The sequence below is a fragment of the Erinaceus europaeus genome, chromosome 1 (genome assembly GCF_950295315.1).
Source record: "Erinaceus europaeus chromosome 1, mEriEur2.1, whole genome shotgun sequence".
NCBI classification, from domain to species: Eukaryota; Metazoa; Chordata; class Mammalia; order Eulipotyphla; family Erinaceidae; genus Erinaceus; species Erinaceus europaeus.
In genome coordinates, this window is record NC_080162.1 from 12,550,825 (window position 1) to 12,575,727 (window position 24,903).

The window sequence follows — 24,903 nt, forward strand, 5'->3', positions numbered from 1 at the left end:
AACCAGTGCCGCCATGCCGCCTTTCACTTTGAACTGTATCCAGAGACACCAAGCCTGAGATGTCCCCCCTCCAACTCCAATCATTTGGTGAGACCTTTCCGAACATGTGGGACTACCTAATTCCATTTCAAATGGCACATTCCCTAACAAAATTACAGATCCTAGATCTAGACCAGGGCCTAAGAGATAGGGTACCTGTGCATAGGTATCCATAAATTAGGGGAAATGTACACCTCAAAGTAAAAGTGGTCACCAATCTGCTGTGAGTAGACTTAAGACTGAGTAAGTTTAGCAAGCAAGTAGAAAAACCTAAAGAAAACACCATAAAGTACCTGATCAAGTGTTTGCTACTTAGGCCTAGACAACCTTCCCTCCTATCCCCGACTTCACTTTCCTCAGTCATGTTAAATCTAACCTTGTAAGATAAAGTAAGGGCTACAAAAACTGGATACGGGCAAGAGAATGGCACACTTTAATAATGACCTTTTTGTGGTCAGTACCAGGCCACTCCATCATTTGGGGCTCCAGTCAGGGGATCCTTGGATTCCCACAGAGATATGCTGGGCCTAGACTTCTAATAGATCCCTCTCTCCACCATCACTGGTCACTTCCATCAGGAGCATCAAAATAAGTCCTCTTGTGGGCTTTTATAGAACTTTGCCCACAATGTAAAGCAGCAATGGTAGGGACTGCCCCACTCTCTGAAGGGAGGCTTCGTAAACCTACTCTGCCACTTGAGGAAGACTGGTCCTGAAATGAGTGCAGCCTAGAATATTCCCAGCTGTGGCCACAGACTGAGAGCTCAGACCGACAGGGACAAGAGGTCACCCAGGCTCCTGTGCTAAATATGAATAGACATGGGCCCTAGGTCAGACTGATGGGGTTTATAGTTAATGGTATTTACATACTTTCCTTATATTTGGGAGCTACTTTCTGTCTTAATCCAGATTTCTAGGCCTATTCTCAACTCTGACACAATCTTTCCTGACAATACTTTTAGTCCACCTGCATGTTAGCTATCGGGCTCAGGCAAAAATTACAAAAGTCATAGGCCCCTTAGAATATACCTAAAATAGACTTCCTAGATTCTTCTCTCACAAAGCCCCCTAGTTTTAGCTGCTCCATCCCCACATTTGGGTTCCTGTTTATTAAACAATTTGTCCTGCTTTCTATCTTACTGCCTTTCAGGAACCAAACTGCAGATGTTACCATGATGCCATCATAACTTCCCTGGGCAGGTAACATCACCAATGTGTCCTGGAACCCCACCTCCACAGAGCCCTATCCCACTAAGGAAATAGGGGTATGGGCCAATCTGCCAATGTCTATATCCAGTGGAGAAGCAATTACAAAAACCAGACCTTCCACCTTCTGCATCCCATAAAGAATTTTGGTCCATCCTCACAGAAGGATTAAGAGTAGGGATGCTTCCAATGGAGGGGATGGACTGTGGAACTCTGGTGGGGGGAACTGCATGGAATTGTATCCCTGTTATCTTACAATCCTGTTGATCTTTATCACATCCCTAATAAAGAAAAAAGTCAGAAAAAAAAAACTAAAGCAAAAACAAGAAAAAAAAAAAACAACAGTAGATTCTGTAAATGAAAGACTTACCTCAGGCACAAAATTTGGAGCATTTCAAACACAGTGAGGGTGTGGTGGATGGTGCAGGTGATATGGTTCTGACATAGGGGCTGTTTACATAGCTATGTCCAGTCTGCAAAGTTTCAACAAACTGTACCCTTGTGATCTGCAGACACATCTCTAGGTATGTCAATCTTCAGTACACTAATTTTTTTTTGCAAGTTAAAATAAAGAAAGCAATATGGCTCTAGACACAGACTGTGGAAGGCATATAGTCCTCATGTAGATAAGACTTAGTTGAAGTTGGATCAGGAAGCTGCATCACAAATTATTAAAACCCTGCCACATCTTTAAAGAAATGTGAAAGTTGTAAGTGCCCATTTAAATATTAAATATTTAATATTTAAATATTAAGTTGCTTGACTAGCTTAACTTAAAAACCCATCCTATGACGCTTTGTAGAAAGTTACTCACTAAAAGCATTCTCTATAAATTAGTCTTTGGGTCGGCTTCTATAGCAAGAGACTGTTGTGAAATCTTCAGATATAATGACAAGGAAACAGTTGCATTTAATAATTCATGAGGCTATGTATGATAGGCCAGTTAGGTTTAATCTACGCTGTGATTCAGGCAAACTAACAAAACTGATTACTTCTAGAATCCCATCCTTAATGTCTTTCTTTTTTTAAAAGAATTTATTTTATTTATTCATGAGAAAGATAGGAGGACAGAAAGAACCAGAAATCACTCTGGTACATGTGCTGCCAGGGACTGAACTTGGGACCTCATGCTTGAGAGTCCAATGCTTTACCCACTGTGCTACCTCCCAGACTAAGATTTCTAATAAAAGAGAGACAGACTGAAAATGTACAAATTCTGATGGGTAACGAGCTAGAAGTCTTAAAATCTAACTTCGTTTAAAGCAATTGGCTGACAGCTATATGCACATATGCTAACTAGTGTTTTCAGGAGATTCTCTTGTACCTAGTATCTCTACATAAAAATAGTTACATGCAGGATAAAATATTTCTAAAAAACAAGGTAAGCTTTGTTTGTGAGGAAAATGATACCATTATTCTGGAGTACAAATGGATTGCAAAAAACTTTAAATCATTTATTATTTTTATCCAACTATATAAGACTGTTTCTAGAAAAATAACCAGGATATATATATATATATATATATATATATATATATATATATATATATAATAATTCACTAAAGGGTGTTCATCATATTACCTGAAATAAAAAATACGTATGTATTAGAAGCAGTTTTGAAATTCAACCACAGACGATTGGTTAAAAAAACTAACAAACAGAGACTATCCATATAATGGGAGAGTATATAGCTTTTAAAAGGTTGGTACAGGAGAGAATTTTACTACTATTGTTCAATATTTACAGCAATCTTTGGTTTTATTCACATACTGTCAAGAGAGGGAGAGAGAATTAGACCACCACTCTAGCGTAAGCAGTGCTAGGGACTGAATTCAAGACTTCATGTTCAAATTTGAACCATCACTTTCTGTATAACTTCCCAGTCACAAAGGAAGTTTGTAGAAGGCACTGAAAAAGAATTTTCATCTTTTTTTTTTTTTTTTTTACCAGAACACTGCTCAGTGGTGGCTTAAGGTGTTGCCACAGATAATGAAAGTCTGATGTGTATTTGCTGTGTTCTCTAGTAGGGGAGATTGCATACCGGTTATGCAAAAGAAACTTTCATGTTTCAGGCTTCAAAGTCCCAGCTTCAACCCTCCACTCAACCATGAGCCAGAGCTGTTTAGTACTCTGGTCTCTCTCTACATATCTTTCTTTCTGTACCTCTTGCTCATAAACAAACAAACAAACAAAAAAACTGTGCTATCAACCTAGCCCTGGTAAATTTTTAAGTGAAAAAAAGATAATGGAAATTTATGGAGCAATACCATCCCAAGAAAAAAAAAATCATGTTCCTAAATATATTTCACAGAAAATTTGGGAAAGAGATACACTGAAATATTAATGCCATCATCTGTCATGAGGTAGGGTGATACTGGCTTTATTTCATTTCTTTGAAAAATTTATACATTGTTAAATTGGTCCAACCCCTGTGGAGAGCAGTCTGGAGAACTCTCACAAGGCTAGAAATGGACTTTCCCTATGACCCTGCAATTCCTCTCTTGGGAATATATATCCTAAAAAAAACCAAACACACCCATGCTATAAGATCTGTGTATACCTACGTTCATAGCAGCATTTTTTTCTAAGAGCCCAAACCTGGAAGCAGCCTAGGTATCTAACACATATTACGTGATATAAGCCAGAAAGAGAAGAATGTGTATAGGATGATCTCATTCATGGACAGAAGTTGAGAAATAAGAACAGAAGAGGAAACACAAAGCAGAACTTGGACTGGGTTTGGTGGAATACACCAAAGGCCTCTGGGAGGAAGTGCGGGATGGTGGTGGTGGTGGTTTTTAGGTCCTGGAGCACGATGGTGGAGGAAGACCTAAGTGGGAGGTTAGAATGTCTTTCTGAACCTGACTTCCCTGGGCCTCACCAATGTGTCCTGGAGACCCACTTCCCCAGAGCCCAGCACCACAGGCTCAGGGGGATGGACTGACCTGCCAATGCCCATGTCCATGTCCAATGGAGAAGCAATTACAGTAGCCAGACCTCCCACCTTCTTCACCCCATAAAGATCTCTGGTCCATACTCCCAGAGGGATAAAGAATGGGGAAGCTTCCAATGGAGGGATGGGATACAGAACTCTGGTGGCAGGAATTGTATGCGACTGTACTCCTCTTAGCCCACGATCTTGTTAGCTTGTGGATTATTATTAAATCACTAATAAAAAATTTAAAAACCAGAGGTCTTGCAGAAGACTGAGAAATTTTACACATGTACCAACAACTGTACTGACTGTTTACTGTAAACCATTAATCCCCCAGTAAAAAAATTTTTTAAAGTTATACCTTCTATCTTACATAATGAGCATGTGCTATTTTATAATTAAGAAAATTTTACAGAAAAGTGAGGGAGAGGAAAGTAGGATTGCCAAGGCATAGGATATTTGTGTCCAGGTGAAATTTGGACTAGATGTGACCCACTGCAGTGTGGCCATGCACAGGAGGGTGGGGTGGTGAGGGTTAAGGGTTGAGAGGACACTGGGGCATCAACACACAATGGCGGAGGAAAACCTAGGTCGGGGGTAGGCATGCTGTGTAGACGCCTATCCTGGAGGAGTGTGAAGCTGCACCCATGTATCAAGTGTCTTATAAATCATTCATTCTCTGATAAAACAAAAAAAAATATTTGTGTGAGCATATATCCTTTCTTCATTATGAAGTACTAATGACTATTATGCCTTCTCTCTGTGTACCTTGAAAACTTTTTTTTTTTTTTTTTTTTTTTTTACCTCCAGGGTTATTGCTGGGGCCCGGTGCCTGCACTATGAACCCACTGCTCCTGGAAGCCATTTTTCCCATTTTGTTGCCCTTGTTGTTGTTTTTATTGCTGTTATTGCTGTTGTTGTTGCCAGAAGGACAGAGAGAAATGGAGAGAGAAGGGGAAGACAGAGAGGGGGAGAGAAAGAGAGACACCTGCAGACCTGCTTCACTGCCTGTGAAGCATGCCCCTCTGCAGGTGAGGAGCCAGGAGCTTGAACCAGGATCCTTACACTGATCCTTAGGCTTCACACCATGTGCGCTTAACTGGCTGCGCTACCGCCTAGCCCCTCTTGAAAACTTTTTAAGATTATGAGCAATTATCCTGCTAATCACTATATCATCATGGATATTTCAATCTCAGCTCCTTTGACTTATGGCAAAGAAACTCCTCTTTTTGTTAAACCTTATTAGTGATTTAATATTGATTTACAAAATTACATGTCAACAGGAGTATAATTCCACACCATTCCCACTACCAGAGTTCTGAATTCCCAGTCTCCCCACTGCAAGCCACTGCAGTTGCCCCTAAGGTTGTGGACATGGGCCAACCATCATCTCTACAACTATCTGTCGACATTTGTACATAATTGCCCCCCTCTTTTTCTCCCGGGTCCAGAGTCCTCTCTTCCTCCCCAAGTCATTCAGGACAATATTACTACATGCAAATGTCCCTCCCCTTTTCCTGCTCTCTCTCAGGGTGCTGATGGAGCTGGAGTTCAGAGCCCTCTTATCCTCTTCCTCCTATCACTTCTCCCCCACTGGGAGTATGGATCAAGATTTGTTTTTGGGGTGCAGAAGGTAGGAGTTCTGGCTTCTGTAATTGCTTCTCTGCTGAACATGGGTAGGTCAATCCATGGGCAGGTCAATCTATACCTCCAGCCTGTTTCTATCTTTCCCTAGTGGGCTAGAGCTCTTGGAGAGGCGAGGTTTCAGGACACACTGGTAAGGTCATCTTCCCAGAGACAAAGTAATTTCTCTCTAAATCCAAACACACACACACACACACACACACACACACACACACACACACACACACGCCCCTACATATTCACTCATCCAATATAGCCAAGGTATATTTGTTGTACTCTACAGGAAAATAAACTAGAAGAAACCTCCTAATCTAATCTTTGCAGATCAAGTCATATGACTTTGAGATATTTCAAATGTTGCCTTAGAAGACTCCTTGTTCTACAAATAAACATCTTAAAATATTGAAATATGAAATATTCTAAAAGTTCACTATTATTTTTGTTTGATATATACAAAGAGAAACAATTTCTCTTCCTTGAAGCATCTTTTTAGGAGTCTTAACGATCACCTGCCAAATTTAGCCCTGGCTCCACTGCTGTCATGTCTATTATTTCTCCGTGCTGTTGATGTTAGTCCAAATCTCATCCCTGTTTAGAATGTACAAATGCAGATGTCTTGGTGAAATGGGGAATTGGTGAATCTGTAAAGAAAAAGAGCCAGGAGAACATACCGTAACAAATAGAAGCATAGAGCCTCACCGCTTATGATACTGAAAGTGTATTTATACAAAATAATAAACAGTCTTAGTCATGTTATATGAGAAATAAGGCAAGAAGAGAAGCAGAGAAAGTATTCAAGAGATCAGCTGCTCATTATAATTACTGGCAGAAGTTGTTTTAAATATCGCTATCTGGGGTCTGGGTGGTGGCACACCTGGTTGAATGCACATGTTACAATGAGAAAGGACCCAGGTTCAAGCCCCAAACCCCCACCTGTAGGGGAAAAGATTCACGAGTGGTGAAGCAAATCTGCAGGTGTTTCTCTATCTCTCTTCCTCTCTATCTCCCCCTTCCCTGTCCCCCTTCTGGCTGTCTCTATCAAATAAAGAAAGATAATAAAAAGTCAAAAGAATCTATTACTATCTGTATAAGAATGCTCTTGGCAGCACTTCATAACAGCAAAAAATTGGAAATAACCTACTGACTGCAGAATGTATATGTTAATAAATCAAGGTCTATTCATATGATGATAACATGTGACACTAAAAAAAACAAATCAACTACTGCTGTTATATTACGGATGGGTCTCACAAACATAATATTGAGGGAAAGAGTCCAAGCAAAACCAATTCACTTATATAAAAGTCCCAAAGTAGGAAAAAATAACTTCTTCTATTAGAAGTCAAGAGAGTTCTGTTGGCTGGGTAGCACCGGATAAGGGCTTCAGATGGGCTTCTAGGTCTGGAGATGTTAGATTCTGGTGCTAGCTATGTGTGTGGTTGTGATCATTTGTGAAAGTGTTTAAGTTTATATGTATTTGAGATTTGTATATCTGTATTTAGAACTGGAATAAAATGTTTTATTTTGGTGCATCTTTTTATTAGTGATTGAACATTTTATTTACAAATTTTAGGAGTATTTTCTGTATGTGCTGCATATATGTGCTGCATGAACGTCACCACAACCTCTACCAAGTCCTGTGGGAAGATTGGCTGGTGGTGGGGGTGTCGGGGGTGTCAATAAAAATGTTTTAAATTCAGATATCTGGGTCTTAACATGGATCTAGTAAAGTAGTAGGCTGTGAATTTTCAGGGGTATACAACCGTATGGACAAAGTTAAGGGCCACTGACTCAAATGGTCTAAATTTAGTGGCATTCTAGAAGCAGCCCTTCACACCCTGCGAGCTTCAACTATTAAAATTTTTGGATTTTTGCAAGCCTGTTCAAATAGTATCTGAATTTACAATTAAGTTATATAAGGCTTAATTGAATACATTTTACTTAAACCAAAGATACAGACACTTGGGAGACGACACAGTGGTTATGCAAAAGAGACCCTCATGTCTGAGGCCCCAAAGTCCCTGGTTCAGTCCCCCACACCACCACAAGCCAGAGGTGAGCAGTGCTCTGGTGTAAACAAACAAAATAAGTAAATAAAATAAATAAATAAATGAATACTTGAAACATACATTTTGCTACGTGTAACTTTAATCTATATTGTTCGATTATTTATGTCATGACAGAAATACTATACGATGATACATACATACCCTAAGTACCATCACTTCTCATCTCCAGGCTCAGCCACAAAGGTAACTGGAAATCAGTTGTACCAAGAGTGTTTACACCACAGAAATTAGAAAGCACTACACATAATAATTTGAGTTCTGTTCTGCTGATTGTCTTTTAAGAAAAGGCAGTTTTTATATTAAAATATAAAAGCATTTAATTTAAAAGTATAGTGGGGCCAGGTGGTGGCGCACCTGGTTGAGCTCACATGTTACAATGCACAAGGACCCAGGTTCGAGTCCCTGGTCCCCACCTGCAGGGGGAAAGCTTCACAAGTGGTGAAGCAGGGCTGCAAGTGTCTCTATTTCTCTCCTCTATTACCCCCTTCTCTCTCAATTTCTGACTGTCTCTATCCAACAAATAAAGGTTAAAAAAATTAAAAGTATAGTTACACATAGCTGTTATTCTGGGAATAGTACATGCAAGGAAACATCCTTACAAAATTTAAAAGTTATTATATGGTTTAGCAAAGAACTTATCCATGTATTTACTGAGTGCGCACAATTCTGACATATCTTCTTGTCACTTCACTTTTGTCTTCCTCATTAACAGAAAGGAAAACTCACAGCTAGCATCTATATGGGAACTACATCCCTTCATCTGTTGAATCACAGATGAAGGCTATGGATAGAAGAGTTGAGAAAAAAAAATCAAAGTGTTCTGTAGAATCCAGAGGTTATATGACATTTACGACAGAGTCATATGTTTTATCATTATTTGTGGGCTGCACACATTTCTTATGTCAGTGAGTCTTATTATCAATTTACTATGCACATAAATGAATTCTTTTTTTCTTCCCAAGATCTGACGTTTTTGGCAGGCCACAACTATGGATGTCCCTTCCATCTTTAAGATTCCATGACACTATATTGTGGCTTAGGGAACAAGCGAGTAAGCCAACAATCCAGGATGAATTTCAGCACAAGACAAAGTGACAATTGTATTTTAGCCTTGCTATTCAAAATGTTGTCCCTGGTCCAGTAATGCCGGTATCGATGGAGAGTTTAAGAGTTTAAGCTTAATCTTGGGTCCCACTCCAGAACTCCTGAACCAGAATCTACCTTTTGACAAGCTGCACTCGTGATTTGCATGCGAAGTAAAGTTTGAGAAGCACTGGTTTAAACTTATGCTACTGAAAACTGGGCTTAGTAATACGATTAGAGACAATCTAAGTAATTGGTGATCTTTCATTTATGAGACTGTGAGGAAACCACATATCTGCTACCCTTAACCTTGAAGAAAAGGACACCTATCCTGCAATATGCTTTTGTCGAATGTCATAGACAAAACTGCACCAGCCAAGAAAAATAAAGTTTCAGGTCACTTGAACTATTCCTGAAAGGAGTAGGGGTAAACACACACACACACACACACACACACACACACACACACACACACACACACACACACACACACATTCCTTGACACTAGTTTTCCTCTATGTGTGTGATGAATAGGGAAGACCATATTGCCATGAATTTGGTTCCAAATTCAAAGCAGGGCAGAAAGTCAGAAGGTGCCACATGACAAAGTGTGGCAGCTGGGGAGAGGAGGGTGATGAAACACTTCCCAGAGATATAATTAAGCCTAGAGTAGTTATCAAGTGCTAAGGGGGAAAAGGAGGAAATTGTAGTGCTTATGCTTTTGATACCAGTATATCAGTCAGTAACACCTGACAGAAAGAAAAATCAACATGCAGAAAATACTGAATACTAGAGTTAATTGAAATGATGGCAGGGAAGTCTCATATGTTCTTGAATCGAAAGCAAAAACATTCTATTGGCTTTAATATTCTCTCTAGATATTTCTTAGTTATTTGGCTGAAAATAAAGTCGTTGCTCTGAAATGCAACGGTCTATATAGAAAACACATTAGATACTTAAACAGTGTCTGGAAGGAAATGAGAACCACAAATCTCCAAAAGTTTAATATCAGTTTGTGGCAGAGACCATAGCAATAAAATAATTCAAGTAAGTCTTGGCCATCCTAGAATGAGAAGAAAATGAACGTGATTATAACCATCCACTAGGACCCAGAGAGACAACTGAGTGTTTTTACCCAAGAAAAAGTTTACTGTAATAATTCCTTATAATACCAGAATTCAAATAACTCCTGGAAACTTAGGGTCAAGCTCTAGGACTATCCTAAGATGTTACAAAAATTTCCCTTGAAATACTCTGAAATGTAAGAAGTGAATTATCCCCTTTTACTTTTGCCATCAAAGTTGTCGAGGGGGCTTGGTGTCTGCATAGTGCCACGGCTTCCTGTGGAGCCATATATATATATATATATATATACATTCCTGATAGATGGTAAGACCTAAAACATACACCATAAAGTACTTAATCAAGGGGGTCGGGTGGTAGCACAGCAGGTTAAGTGCACATGGCATAAAGCACAAAGACTGGCGTAAGGATACCAGTTCGAGTCCCCAGCTCCCTACCTGCAGGGGGGTCACTTCACGGGCAGGTGTCTGTCTTTCTCTCCCCCTCTCTGTCTCCCCTCCTCTCTCGATTTCTTTCTATCCTAACGAACAACAGCAACAGCAATGACAACAATAAGAATAACAACAACAAGGGCAACAAAATGGGAAAAATGGCCTCCAGGAGCAGTGGATTCATAGTGTAGGCACTGAGCCCCAGCAATAACCCCGGAGGCAAAAAAAAAAGAAAAAAAGTACTTAATCAAATAGTTAATACTTAAGACCTAGATATGCCCTCCTCACCTACTTCCTATTTCACTTCCCTCAATTACTCTGAGGTTACCCTTGCCATACAAAGTAAGGACTACAAAAGCTAGATGAGGGCAAGAGGCCGGTATACTTTAATGATGACCCTTTTGGTCACTACCAGGCCAGCCCACCATCCGGGGCCCTAGTCAGGGAATCCTGGGATTCCCACATAGGTATAATGGGCCTAAACCTCTAACAGAGCCCTCTCTCCACCATCACTGGTCATCTCCATCAGGAACAGCATTGTAAACCCTCTTGTGGGCCTCCACAGGACCTTGCCCTCAGTGTGGAACAATGGTGGGGATTGCCTCACTCTCTGAAGGGAGACTGGGTGAAAATACACTGCCACCTGAGGAAGATATGTCCTGGAATGAGTGCAGCCTAGAATGTTCCTAGCTATGACCACAAAATGCGAGCGCAGAAATACAGGGATGCAAGGGTCACAGAGACCAGATCGATGGGGTGTACACTTGATGGTATTTATAGACTTTTCCCAGATTTGGGAATTATTCTCTTCCCTGATCCAGCTTTCTAGTCCTATTTCCAACTTTGACACCATCTCCCCAAACAACACCTTTAGTCCACCTGCATGTTAGCTGTCAGGTTCAGGCAAAAATTAGTACTAAGTCATGGGCCCCTTGGAATATACCTAAAATAGACTTCCTTTTTCCAAATGGAGACCCCAAATCTCATCTGCTATATTCTTTTTTCATTTCTTTTTGTAATTTCTTTATTGGGGGATTAATGTTCTATAGTCTACAGTAAATACAATAGTTTGTACATACATAACATTTCTCAGTTTTCCACACAACAATACAACCCCCACAAGGTCCTCTTCTGCCATCATGTTCCAGGATCTGAAACACCCTCCACCCCCAACCAATCACTCCAGAGTCTTTTACTTTGATGCAATATACCAATTCCAATCCAAGTTCTGCTTAGTGTTTTCTCTGATCTTGTGTTTCAACTTCTGCCTGTGAGTGAGATCATCCCATATTCATCTTTCTGTTTCTGACTTAACATGATTTCTTCAAGCTCCATTCAAGATGGGCTGAAAACAGTGAAATCACCATTCTTAATACCTGAGTAGTATTCCATTGTGTATATGTAGACCACGACTTGCTCAGCCACTCATCTGTTGTTGGACACCTGGGTTGTTTCCAGGTTTTGGCTATTACAAATTGTGCTGCTAAGAACATAGGTATACAGAAATCTTTTTGGATGGGTGTGTTGGGTTCCTCAGGATATATCCCCAGGAGAGGAGCATCTGCTATATTCTTACCTGTAGGTTCCTGCTTATTAAATAATTTGTTCTGCTTTATATCTTAATGCTTTTCAGCCACCAAGTTGCAGTTGCTACCATGACATCAACCTGACTTCCCCAGACAGAGAACCTCACCAATGCACCCTGGACCCCCCACCTCTCCAGATCCCTGTCCCACTAGGGAAAGACAGAAAACAGGCTGGGAGTATATAGGTATATAGATTGACCTGTCAATGCCCATGTTCAGCGGGGAAGAAATTACAGAAGCCAGACCTCCCACCTTCTGCACCCCATAATGATCTTGGATCCATACTCCCAGAGGGATAAAGAACAGGAAAACGTCCAATGTTGGGGAAGGAATGCAGAACTCTGGTGTTGGGAATTGTGTGGAATTATACTCCTCTTATCCTATGGTCTTGTTGATCATCATTAAATTAAAAAAAATTTTTTCCTTCAAAAAAAAAATAAGGATCTCTCAAAAAGATGGTTTGCAAAAGATCAGGAGATGAGGTTGCTATGCTTTGAATAAGCAAAAAAAAAAAAAAGGCCTCTTCCATATCAATATTACTGAAGATAAAAGTAAGGTGTCTGCTAGCACCTACTACATCCCAATGCTACAAACTCCCTCTCATCCCCACTTGTGAGTCAAGCCATAGGTTTCAGACACATTTCGTACAAGCTGGAGGGTTAGAAGACTGACACTTTTTAGCCAGTATTATGTAAGAAAATCAAGCCCTAGGCTGGGCCCTGGAAAGTTGATGAAGTTCTCCTTGTGTCACTTATCAACTGACAATGAGGCACAGTAAGTTGCATCACGTCTCTGGGTAGTTTGCTCCTCAGCCACAAAGGCCGAACTAAGGCACTTTCTGGTTCCATGATTCAACCCTCCATGACTCAACTATTAAAGATTATGACTTCCATCAAAATACATTAGTAATGACCTGAAGACTTGACAGATTTGTCCAAACAAGCCTGCTATTTATCAATAGTTCAAGTTGCATTAAGAAGAGAAGATGACAAGGATTGCAATTCCTATACTCTGCAAGAATAGCTCACTTGGAGATGGACTGGTTTGAAGAGACTTGTTTTCTTTGTACAGATTCATTTAGAACAGATATATATTCAGGTTTGTAGGCAAATCTGGGTGAAACTCACTGTGCTTTTTTTTTTTTTTTTTTTTTGCCTCCAGCATTATTGCTGGGGCTCTCGCCTGCATTATGAATCCACAGCTCCTGGAGGCCATTTTTCCCCCTTTTGTTGTTGTTGCTGTTATTGCTGTTGTTCTTATTGTTGTTGCCATTATTGCTGGATAGGACAGAGAGAAATGGAGAGAGGAGGGGAAGACAGAGAAGGGGAGAGAAAGATAGACACCTGCAGACCTGCTTCACTGCCTGTGAAGCAACTCCCCTGCAGGTGGGGAGCCGGGGCTCGAACCAGCATCCTCACTCTGGTCCTTGTGCTTCATGCCACATGCACTTAACCCACTGTGCTCCACAGAGCTACTTTTAAGTAAGTTGATGGCATAGTGCATAGCAATGGTGCATTCCAACTGCTATTCCTAATGAGATCTTTTACTTAACACATTTTTGAGTTCCAGGTTTTTTTTTTCTTCTATAAAAATGTGATTTTTAATGAGTGTGAGCTATTAAGTGCATTAAAGTATTTGGCGTCTAGTTGAAGCACAATTACTGACTATTGCTATTCTGATGGTCATAAGGGGTTTGAGCTATGCTCGGATAACAATTCAAAAGGAAATTTCTGCCTGACAAGTGGAGCCCCAGATCTTTCTCTCATGAGCTCTGGAAAGCTGCCATTAATAGCTATGTAAGCAGTAAGCAGTAAACCAAGGTTTGCAGTGGAGAAGATGGAATTGCCAGTGGAACACCTTTTTTTAAGATATCAAATTTGACCCTTAGTAAACAGAACCTTATCAAAGACATGGCAATCTGTTTGATAGGGCAGCAAGAGGGTGTACTTAAAGAAAAGATTGTCATCTGGGAAGAGAAAATGCCATATCCACATTTCACTTCTGTGCCATTATTTGACTAGTTCTGCTTTCCCCCCCCCCCCTCCCCAAGTACAAAAGGAACGAAAGATTTTAGGAAGAGGAAGCGGTGGTGACTTTGTGGCCTTCATCTTCTCTGTACTCCTCCAGCCCAAAATGTTGACACACAGACAACCAATCTACACCATCTTAGCCACTTTGTGTGGTGCCTTTTGTCCTCTGCACTACAGCTTCTCTGTCCCTCTTCCTGCCTTTTAACATTTGTACTCCTAGCTCTTTCCTAGCCAAGTATTGTTTTGATGTCATGAGGTTGGAAAGAGGTCTGGGTGGAAAAATGATGAGCACAAGACCTAGATTAAAATCACCATACTCTTTGCACCTTAATACAAAGAAAAGAGAAAGAAATCTATGTCAGGTAAATTTTCTGAGCAAAAGATAGCAAGATTTCATATGCTTTTGCATTAAGTATATTAGCCAATAAAAATTTGTAGTAGTGAAGATACTTAGTATTCTGCAATGCTCACTAAGAAGGACTAACAATTGTACAAATTATTCTACAAAAAGTAGAGACGAGGGAAAAGAGAAGACTATGAATCCAGACAAAATTTTTAAATGCCCTATTTGACCTTTAGTTTTCTGGCAAATTTCAGTTCCTTTTTTGGGGAGAAGTTATAGGTCATGTTTTTATTGATGTGTTGTTATCCACAAACATATCATCTCATGGAAAGTGATGTTTTGTTTATATATAATTTCAGTTCTTTGGTTGGGATTTGTCATGGATGAAAAAAAGATCTATCTATGGGGGCATATTTAGGAAATTTGAAATTCCAAAAGGAATCAGCATTTTAAAGTATCATGCCAGACTGTAATATTTCCTCAAAGATGCTGTGCTGATTCAAGTGGCTCGCTACTTTGCTATAATGCTTAAGAAGCAATAATGCCTTTGCAAACATTTGGGATACTATAATGTAGCAATTTTGGGTGACTGGGTAATCCTGGTTGGGTTGAAATTCTCCATTATGTCTTCCCCGAAACCCTCTCATTTATTTGTAATCTATCCAGACAGGCATGTGTTTGGAAATTTTTCCCATGCATACAAGAGAACTGCAAAGTTATCCTACAGACAACAGACAAAAAGCTAAACTTCCTGTAAATGTACCACTGGACACCCCAATGTAGCCATTTGGCATTTAGGATCTTGATTTATTCTTTTTTTACGTTTTTATATTTGAGTCACTAGGATCTCACATATGTGCAAAGGCTTCCATGGTTCCAGGCAGACTTTTCCCCCATATATATTGGGGGGGGCAGGTGGAGATAAAGAGAAAGGGTGAGACCCAACAGCGCACTCTCCCCCTGGGGCTGCTGTGCTCTCATGTGGTGAACTAGGACCTTAGCCTCTGGTCACATGGTGTACTCCTAGGGGAGCAATTCTGTCAGCCATAGTCTCTTGTTTGAGTTACATCAACGGTCAGTATTTTGCCTTTCAAATCGGTATATTTTTATTTCCACCCAGGGTTACTGCTGAGGTTTGGTGCGTGCACTAGAATCTATTGCTCCTGGTGGTCACGTTTCCTTTTTTTTTTAATTTGATAGGTCAGAAAGAAATTGACAGGGGAAGAGAAAGAGAGGCACATGCAGCACTGTTTCACTGCTTGTGCAGCTACCCCTCTCCCTACAGGAGGAGGCCAGGGGCTTGAATCCAGGTCCCTGAGCATGAATGAACATATGCACTCAACTGGGTGGGCCTGAGCCCCTATTTTCTTAAATAAATTTATATGAAATTTAATAACAGCAAAACTGTGCAAACTTTAAGAAAACAACAACAATAACAACAACAACAAAAAACTGTTGTTAGTGGGAGATTGGAGGATAACTCACCAGAGAGGTGTCATGAATGCAGCCCAGGCAAGTCTGAGCCCTGACTCTACATGGGAGAATCACAGCACTAGGGAAAGCTCCTGTAGCTGGTGTCTCTCCCTTGATTTTTAGCTCTTTCTCTTTCTGTCTGAAATAAAAATGAAAAAAAAAAAAAAAGCAACCCCATAGCAGTGAAGTCACATGTGCAAGACTTATTATACATTACTATTTGAAATTAATATCCATATTATTGTTGAACTGTCCAAATTTTCTTTTTTTTTTTAATTTTCATTTTAAAAAGGAAACGCTGGCAAAACCATAGGATGAGAGGGGTACAATTCTACACAATTCCCACCACCAGAACTCCCTATCCCCTCCACTCCCCTGATAGCTTTCCTATTCTTTATCCCTCTGGAAGTATGGACCCAAGGTCATTGTGAGATGCAGAAGGTGGAAGGTCTGGCTTCTGTAATTCCTTCCCTGCTGAACATGGGTGTTGACAGGTCGATCCATACTCTCAGGCTGTCTCTCTCTTTCCCTAGTGAGGTGGGGCTCTGGGGAAGTGGGGCTCCAGGACACACAGCTGGGCCATAGACTATCGTATAAGCTGTCATTACCAGGTTATCTTAGGTGAGTCACATAACCTTCATTGTCCCTGTGTGTCCTTATAGAGAATAATTTTTCAATGAGAGAATTTAAAGTTTAGAATATGACAGAGGTTTGTTTTTTTTTTTAATTCGAATTTTTCCATTTACTAGATGTAGGACTTGAATATACTATTTATTCTCCCTGACTTTCTAATTACTCACTTGTCTTCTGGGAATCAAGTATGCAGTTTTGTCTCACAGGATTTTTTTTTTTAATATTACTATAGGACGAGAACATAAATTTAAAAGAATGCAGCTGAACTGAACTTTGATTAAGTGAACTGAACCTTGATAACTGAACTTTGATTCATGCTCAAAAATGTCAACTATTATTATCTCAAATGTTTTCAAGCTCCAAAGTACTAGAGATTAGGACAAAAACCTTAATTACCAAACACCTCCCCCCCAAAAAAAGAAGTCTTGTAAAGGACAAACTGAGTCAAGACCCACTTTTCAGAAACATTTTGTTCAGAAGAGTTCTCAGTAGCTGTAGAGTTTTGCTAACCGTGATTAGGTTCCTAAAAAATGCCAGAGATTAATTGCTTTAGACAATTTCAGAAACCTGTTCTGAAATGTATGCGTCAGATTAAGACCTAAGATGCCATAAATCTATAGTTATGGATCTGCAGTCACTGAAACGGCTTGCAGGAAGTGAAGAACAGAAAACCTTGTTCACAGTTTGACTAACCTACATAAAAGAAATACTTCTGTAAGTTCTGCTCTTTGCCAGGTGTACATGGAGACCCAAGAAAATCTTAAACACGTTAAGTGTTCCTTCCCCTTTTCCCAAGGGCAGAGTCTGCTTCTCTTTGACTAAGTGACCATGTCAACACAGCATTCTGCGCGAGGTTGAGGGGGGTTCAGATAGATCCTACAATAGCTAGGCTCACATTTTTTTTTTTTTTTTAGCAGTTGTGGAAATGTTTCTGAGAACTGGGGAATGATACAAAAAGTAATTTGGTTACAAATTCATAAGTAGGAACAATGAAAACCAATCAGACACTTTACAATGGAAAAGTCATTGACAAGTCATCCCTTCAAAATTTCATTTTAAGACACTATTATCATAATTAAAAGAGCACATGATTCTTTTTCCTATTGAACTATATTTGCATAGTTCTATTTTATTTACTAAGCTAGAAACAACAAACTGTGTTTCCATTTCCACTTCCATGATCACACACAACCTTACATACTACAATTTACACCACTTGGTAACATTAGGAAGAGGTGTGAAATTGTATTCCTAAAACATGTAGCCATACAGACCATTACTTCAGAAAAAAAAAACAACTTAAAAATAAATTAATGGAATCTAAGCTGCTTTCAGAATTTGGAAAAATGACAATCCCTAGAAATTTTTTTAGGCAATACAAGAACATGATTTCATTTCTTCCTAAGATTTTCACATAGGGATGAACTAGTTAAACCACTTTCCTACTAGTATGTTCTCAAAAACGTTATCCAGGAATCTCAGAGGAAGCTTTGTTTAATATAATAATGTACCGCCCACTTCACCTGCAGAGAAGTACACAGATATTATTTATACTGAAATGTTTGTGTTTATTTCCTATCAACTAGTAACTCTCTTAGGCATCTGCAAAGTCATTGGGAATGAAATCTAATTCCAAATTTCTTAGCACTGTTTATTAACAAACATACCAGCGCATGCTTAGAAAAGCCCAGAGTTTGTCTAAATCAGACAGAGACTACTGGCTATTTATAATGTACCCACTGATGAGTGAGACAACAGTTATGCCAAGATGAAAACTAATGATAACAGTATTGGTTTTGCACTTTAAAGAGGAAAACAATACACTAGAATAGGATGGAGGTAGGGGAAAGCCAAGTTAGTTAAGCCTCAAGATGAGCATTTAGTTGGGGTCCAACACAGACAAGAGACAGAGACAGAGGAGAGAGCATGTGTTCTGTGAGCAGCACGGTTGGGGGAAGTTAAAAGTCAAGGCAACGCTTCAGGTCTTATCTTCCTAGATCTTACTATGTTGGGGTGCCTTTGTGTATCTATCACACTTCATGGTACCCCCGACCCCCTCACCCCCCCAAGAAATGTGTACAGTCAGCTCCAAAGGCGCAGCTTGTGTGCTGATGTGCAAAGCCAAGTCAAAACCCTGCGCTTGGCGCTCCCTTCTAAGTTTCTGGCTTGTCCAAGTCTAAATATTGACACTGCTCCACTGTTGAGCTGTTTGCTATTGCTGAGGCTAGAGACTGTGTGCAGTTAGACAGGAGGATCTAATGATCCTTTTTTTTTTTTTTTTTTACATTGGTGTGCGTTCCTTCCACTCTGTTGTTGTTTTTGTTGGGGGGGGGGCGGTTTCCTTCGTCTGCACATCTCTTCTCACCCCTTTGTTCTCCCCTTAAAAACGGAGCACACAAAGACAGGTAGGTAAGGTGTTTTTGGCAACCCCCTCTCATGGCAGCTCCCACTGTTGTCACAGCAACTCACAACAGACTCCAAAAGACTGGGGGCGGGGATGGCGGGCCAAACTGCGGGCTAAGGCAAGTCAACTCTTAAGGGGGGGGAGGTAGCACCAAAGGGAACCTCCTTGTTTTTTAATCCCTCCTCCTGTTAAGTCCTGGGGCTCCCGGCCGCTCTCCTCCGAGGAAGAGCCCCACTGTGGCCGCGGATCGCCCCCCGTCGGCGCAGCCCGCCCGCCCAGGGCGCCTGTTGGGCTTGTTCCCGCCTCCAACTTCGGGGCGCGGCCGGCCGGGCGATCCTGGAATCTCTCGCTCCCCGCAGCTGGGAGGCAGAGGCGAGGGCGGCTCCCGCAGCAGCTCGGTCCCACAACTCTCTCTCTCTCTCTCTCTTCCCCTCCCTTCCTCTCTCTTTCTCTCTCTCCGGGGGGATTCGGCTGATCTGGCGGCGCGGCCGGGGCAGGGGGCTCCCACTTGCCGCCCCCCCGTCTCACCCCAGGCCCGTGGTGGTGGTGGTGGGGGGGCTCCGCGGAGGCTGCTCGGGTGGAGTTGCAGACCCTGGTGCACTCACGACACAGAACCTACCCTGAAGCCGAGCGAGACGCGAGCTCTCTCCGCCTTCAAGGGCTGGGGGCGGAGGGGGGGGCCCGCCACTGGGCAGCAGCCTCTCCCGCGGGGGCGCCGAGCCGCCCAACTTTGCACAAAGGCTGCAGCATGGCACCGCCTCGCCCCGCCGCCGCCGGTCGGGGTGCGGGTCCCGGTCCCGGTCCCAGGCCCCGGGCGCGGGCTGCCCGCCCCGCCACGCCCCGCCCCGCCCGCCCGCCGCGCTGCCCCTCCGCGCCCCCGGGCCGAGCAGAGCGCCGGGCACCGACCGCGCTGCGCCGCTGGGGCTGCGGCCGGCCGCTCGCACTGTGACGTTAGCAGCCTGCGGAGCTATTTATATCCACACGATTGGATTTCATTCATGAAACCCGGGCCTGGTGTGGCTGGGTGATGGGACTCGGCTTGCAAGGGAAAAAAAAAAAAAAAGAAAGAAAGAAAGAAAAGAAAGAAAAGGTTCCCCAGCGTTACGCAGACCCGAGGGCCCGGCTCGGAGGAGGGCTGCCCCCGCCCGGACTACCACGCACAGAGAGAGCCTGGGAGGGCACAGTCGTCCTTTCTCTTAAGCAGTCTGGTGGGAAGGGTCAGGAGGGAGACTGGTGTGCGTCCCCCCCCCCCAGAACCCCCCCACTCCGTCCCCTCTCCCCAACATCCCACCCACTGCGGGTCCTTTGTCCCAAGCTCAGAAGTAAGTTGGGCCACTAACCGGCTGGGCAGCATGACTTTCTTCCCCCTAGGAGGTGACCGGCCGCGGACTCGGAGGGAGGACATTGGCTTTTGTTTCAAAACCAGCCCAGCTGCTGACTAAGGGCTGCACTAGCCCAGCCTCCTCTCCCCCGGGACTTTGCACGTGCTGGCGCCCCCCTCCCCCAGGGTTACCTTACTCTGTGACTTGGCTTAGGGGGGCAATAGCGACAGGGCACTGCACCAACCCCCATCGCCAAACCCTGGCTCTCCACCGCGATTTACAACCTTCTTCAAATGGCTGAGTAAAGAAGTGAAATTGACTTTCTGGCCGCTCAACGGGTTGCCAGCATTTTTGGTTACTCCTGTCCATCTGTCCTCAGTCCTCAGCAACTCTGTTGTGGCCTGGGAGGTGGTGCACTGGCTAAAGCAGTGGACTCTCAAGCATCAGGTCCTGGGTTCAATCTCTGGCAGCACATGTATCAGAATGATATCTGGTTCTTTCTCTTTCTTACCTTTCTCATTAATACATAAATAAAATCTTTTAAAAGAAAGGAATGGACTGTCTTCTGTACAGCTGACTGCGAGTTTGGAGACCAGAACAGGGATAGAGGTCGTTTTCAGGCACCTACATTACAAATAGGAGTGGCTTCCTTATGTCAGATACCCTGTCAAGTTCTAAGGATACAAGAATGAACACTACCAACAAGCCTGGCTCTGGCTGTCCCATGTGTCAGCTAAAATGAGAGTACCTTACCCTTCCAGACTCCCTAGCTTACAAAGGGGCAACTGGGAATAAAAGTATCCATGTGCACCTTTACCACAAGGGGCTTTATTCATTTAACAAATCCTTAATGAGTTTGTATACAAGGGCTGGGATACAAATATGGCATCAATGTATCCTTTACCCTCAAGGGGTTTTCAGGTGTTATATTCATTCCCCAGGTATTGAACTACTGGAGGAAAATAAAATGGAAATGAAACAAAAATAAATTAAAAGTGCTTTATTGTCATGGTGATTTACTTGTGTTACCAAGAAGTAGAACAACATGGGGTGAGGGGTGGGGAAGCTAACAACTGGTTTTCAGTTTCTTCCAGGAAATTATCTTCAGTTTTCCAGAAGGAATACTTTTAAAAAAAAATCTTTTTATTATTGAATAGAGAAAACAGGAATTGAGGAATACTTTTTAAAAAAAATCTTTTTATTATTGGATACAGACAGAAATCAGAGGGAGGGAGGGAGAGAGAGAGCGAGAGAGAGAGAGAGAGAGAGAGAGAGCGAGAGAGAGAGAGAGAGAGAGAGAGCTGTAGCCCTGCTTTACCACTCTTGAAACTTTCCCCTGCAGGTGGGGACCAGGGACTTGATCCAAGATCCTCACACACTGTAATGTGAGCACCTAACCAGGTGTGCCACCACCTGGGCCCCCAGAAGGAATATTTTACCTCTTCTCAAGACCCGTAAGTGGCTTTTGACCATTAGGTGTTTCTACTCTTGGGTACCACCTGACATCTCTCCCAGACGTAAAGTCTTGCCTGGTGTTCCCTGAATTTCCCAGAGATCCAAGCGTATTGAAATTCAATATTTTACAAAGAAAAACAGTATGGACAACCTACTTTTTATTTTTTACTTCACGGTTTTTGGAAACAGTCATTTATTCTTAATCATCCATATAGGGGAGGAAGGGCAGTGAGAAGTATGGGTTTCAGAACTCTAGAAACTTCAAAGCACATACATATGACACAAAACTGTCTCAGTCAAGTGACTCCATTTTGTAAGCCTTGATCAATATACCTTTCTTTCATGGACACCGATTCTTGGGAACAGTTAATAAACTCTTATTTAGTCTTGGCAATCATTCCTCAATAAAGAGATAGGGTAGGAACTCAAAAGAAGTGGGAATCAACATGTGTCACAGTCCTCATACATGGTAGCAACTGACTAGGAGATGAGGATGATGATGATGATGATGATGATGACTGACTGGGGGATTTAAAGCACATCTTAATCTTCACAGCAGCCAAAGAAATGGGTACCATTGTGACTATCATAATCCACTCATAGGCGAGGCAACCAAGCCATGCCTGGCTCACTCTGTAACAAGGCCTGTTCTATCACTAACTTTCTTTGTTATAGCCTGCTCTTCTTGAGTTCCTTTAATTTCCAAAGTTGTAGATTAAAGCAAAACAAAACATTAAGTGGCATGCTTAAGCAGCAGCCAGGTGCCGAACACAGAGAGATACCTTTACAAAGACCCCCATTTGGGCAGGCTCCCACTTTAAAGCTGTTCTCTACTCCACAGGATACTTAGATTCCATAGACCACCCAAAGCATGTTTCTTTCACAGTGGAGAAAAGGGCAAACTGTCATCCTGGGATTACAGGATGCTTAAATATTGAGGGAAACTGACCAGAACATTCACGAAAATGAATTAGTTAGTGTAAACATTAATTTGGATAGGCTGAGGAAAAGTCACAGTTTCAGAAAACCCTTGCAAAACAAAGGCAGTGATCTGAGCAAGAGGTTGTCAAAATAGTGGTGTGTAGTCTTCAAATTGTATACATAAAATCACCAATCGTGGAAAAGTTGAAGAAAATGCATCAAACAGCACAGAGTGTATTTTGCCCATAGGAGAAGAAAAAAATAACAGTAAATAGTCCCTTTCATGGTACTGTGCACCAAAAATTTGTTTTCCTTCTACTCTATTCTTTCTCTCTCTCTCTTTCTTAATTTCTTTCTCTTTTTGCCTCCAGGGTTATTGCCGGGGTTCCGTGCCTGCACTACGAATCCTCCCTGCACTCCCTGCTTCTGGAGGCCATTTTCCCCATTTTGTTGCCCTTGTTGTTGCCCTAGTTGTTATTGCTGTTGTTGTTGTTGGATAGGGAAGAGAGAAATCAAGAGAGGAGGGGAAGACAGAGAAGGACAGAGAAATATAGACACCTGCAGACCTGCTTCACCCCTTGTGAAGTGACCCCCCTGCAGGTGGGGAGCCGGGGGCTGGAGCCAGGATGCTTAAACCAGTCCTTGCACTTCACGCCATGTGCACTTAACCTACTGTGCTACCACCGGGCCCCCTCATTTTTTAATAAATATAAAATTTGAACTTAGTTGGAGTAGGGCATCAAACTAAAAACCCTGAGTAGAGGATGAGGGTGGATGTTCAGCTTCACTGGGCAGGGGTGGGGGATGGGACACAGTCTTTTGGTGGTGGGAATGGTGTTTATGTACACTCCTATTGATTTGTAGTCATATAAATCACTATTTAATTAATATGTGAGGGGAAACTGATTGAATGTCTCAAACTTTTTAATGCACAGACCATAGGCTGAGTCATTGATATGCTCTCTTAAAAGCCAAGACCAGGGAGAACAGAAACAACCGGTGGAACAGCTATATACAAATACTGTCCAAGGACATAAATTATGGGGATGTTGTGTATGATACAGCAAATCCCAACAAAGGGATATTTCCAAGTTAATCCAATTGCCAAATAATATGATTATAGCAATAACAATCTATTGCCTTCTTAAACCCTGAGACAGCAAGAACCTCCCACTTCCTCTATAGAGCCAGTATTTCCCCAGTCCTGCAACCTCTAGAGTGGGGCTCACTTTCCTGCATGCTTCTCTCAAGTCATACCAAATGATATCGCATCTGCTGATCCCAACCTAATCAACACAAGGAATACCACCTCGGCATGCTTCACTGTAGATTGTGTCCAGAGACATCAGGCAGGGAATGTCAACCCTTCACCCTCATTGCTTGGGAGAGACCTTTCCCTTCATAGGATTCTCCAATTCCATTCCAGATGGTTCACTTCCCAACAAAGTCCCCAAACCTAGATCTAGACCAGGTCCCATGAGATAGGGCATATGTTCACATGTATCCATAAATTAGGGCAAAATATGTACCTGAAAGCAAAAGTACACAATAGTCTACATTGAGTCAGTATGAAGTTCATAATGAAATAGTTAGTGTTCACTTAGACTTAGATACCCTCCTCACCTATTTCCTATTATACTTCCCTCACTCACTCCAAGCTTATCAAAGCAAGGACTGCAAAAGCTGAGTAAGGGCAAGAGACTGGCATACTTGAATGATGACTCTTTAGTCACTATCAGGCCACCCCATCAAATGGGGCCCTAGTCGGGGAGTCCTAAGATTGCCAAACAGACATGATGGGCCTAGACCTCAAATAAATCCCTCTCTCCATTGTTACTGGTCATCTATATCAGGAAGAACAAAACAGACCCCTTTGTGGGCCCCCATATAACCTTGCCCTCTACTTGGATCAACACAGATAGAGAATGTTCCATCCTCTGAAGGAAGGCTGGACAACATACTCTATGCTACACCTGAGGAAGATGGGTCCTGATATTGGGGCAGCTTGGAATGTTCCTACTCATGACCACAGAGCTCAGATCTATAGGGATGCAGAGGTCACATAGACTCCTGAGCTGAATATGAGCCCCAGATCAGTTCAAATCAATGGGGTTTACAGTCAACAATATTTATACACCTTTCCCATATTTGGGAGCTACTCTCTTCCCTGATTCAGTTTTCTGGACCTTTTTCCAGCCATGACATCATCTCCCCAGACAATAAGTTGGATCTACCTGCATATCAGA

The 24,903-nt window shown here is 42.1% G+C and overlaps 1 protein-coding gene across 9 annotated transcripts in view; it reads right to left on the minus strand.

Moving 5' to 3' along the window:
* RHOBTB1 (Rho related BTB domain containing 1) overlaps positions 1-20,493 on the minus strand; it is a 97,279-nt gene extending 76,786 nt beyond the window's left edge. For 2 of the 9 annotated variants that reach the window (XM_060191462.1, XM_060191663.1), the window contains exon 1: positions 19,579-19,823. The gene's annotated coding sequence lies outside the window, so the exon portion shown is untranslated. Of the gene's footprint in view, positions 1-6,333; positions 6,466-15,934; positions 16,049-19,578; positions 19,824-20,120; positions 20,143-20,299; positions 20,419-20,472 lie in introns of those variants that run through there. The other 7 variants (XM_060191792.1, XM_060191723.1, XM_060191896.1 and 4 more) reach the window with 7 other exon arrangements.
* Between the last annotated feature and the right edge of the window lie 4,410 nt (positions 20,494-24,903).